We start from the raw sequence: 1,177 nt of genomic DNA, 5'->3' as shown, positions 1-1,177 counted from the left end.
TTCCACGCACTGAGATTTCATCAGAATTAAGATTCGAAATTCAACAGTATTCTGAAATAATGTGATGTACATGAGCTAACAACCATTTTAGGGCATGGTTGATTTTTCTAAACCATTCGCAGACTATAATAAAAATTAGGTGTCTGGAATGTGTATCTTCCACCTTTTGGCCTGACAAATATCTGATCCATCAAATAGCGCCTTCTCTGACACACATCTCCCTGCCTTTTCCAGGTGCTATTCAGGGCTCCACAGCCTTTTGTTCACACTGCAGGTATAGTATTTGTCTTCTTGTTTTCTAATTTACTTATTAATTTGTAGGCTTCTCCTTACTAACTCTCACCCCTCACCTCAGTTCATGATCCTCCCCCAAACAAAGCAAATACCTTATTCTTTACTTCCTCAGAATCTAGCACGGTGTCTGGCTCACGGTAGTGTTCCGGTATTTTTTTTTTTTTTTTAAGGTTCATAAGTGGATACTCTATGTTGATCTAACATTATTCTCAGAAAATTCAGGCCAACCATCTGACAAGTTCATGGCTTGTACTGCAGGCTTTATCACAATTTGAGATTACAAACTTCTCTGCCTTCTGATGCCAAAACAAATCTGAAAAGGCCGTTAAGCAAAAAGAAGGAACCAGGGAAAGGATGGTACTATTTTATTTCATTTCTTCCAAAACCAAAAAGCTGCCTAGATGTATATAATTTTAGATTTTGACATCTTTAAGCCTCTCTTTGGGGGCTGATTTTCTTGGTGCCTCCAAGCCCTGTGGACCACCTGAACGCAGATGCCACCATTTACCTAGTGTCCATTATGTGTGTGGTACCATGCACACATTTCTTCAGCTAATCCTCACAACAGTCCCACAGTGAATGGGGTCTTATTTAACATGTGAAGCTCGGCAACAACACTGATTGACCAAGGCCTCACAACTAGTGGCAGAACTTGGGAAAAACTGTGGATTTCATAAATATAAATCTATATGCTGTCAACTCCAGAGAAAAGAAATTAATACTTTAGGCAGCATCCATAGCTCAGTAGGTAGGGCATAGTGGGTAGGGTGCCAGTCACACACACTGAGGCTGGTGGGTTTGAACCCAGCCTGGGCCAGCTAAAGCAACAATGACAAATGCAACAAAAAAATGGTGGGGCATTGTGGCGGGTGCCTGTAGTCCC

This window comes from Otolemur garnettii, unplaced genomic scaffold (assembly GCF_000181295.1).
Source record: "Otolemur garnettii isolate 467f Iridium unplaced genomic scaffold, OtoGar3 scaffold00041, whole genome shotgun sequence".
NCBI classification, from domain to species: Eukaryota; Metazoa; Chordata; class Mammalia; order Primates; family Galagidae; genus Otolemur; species Otolemur garnettii.
The sequence above is the reverse complement of the archived record's forward strand: the minus strand, read 5'-3'. Positions refer to the sequence as shown.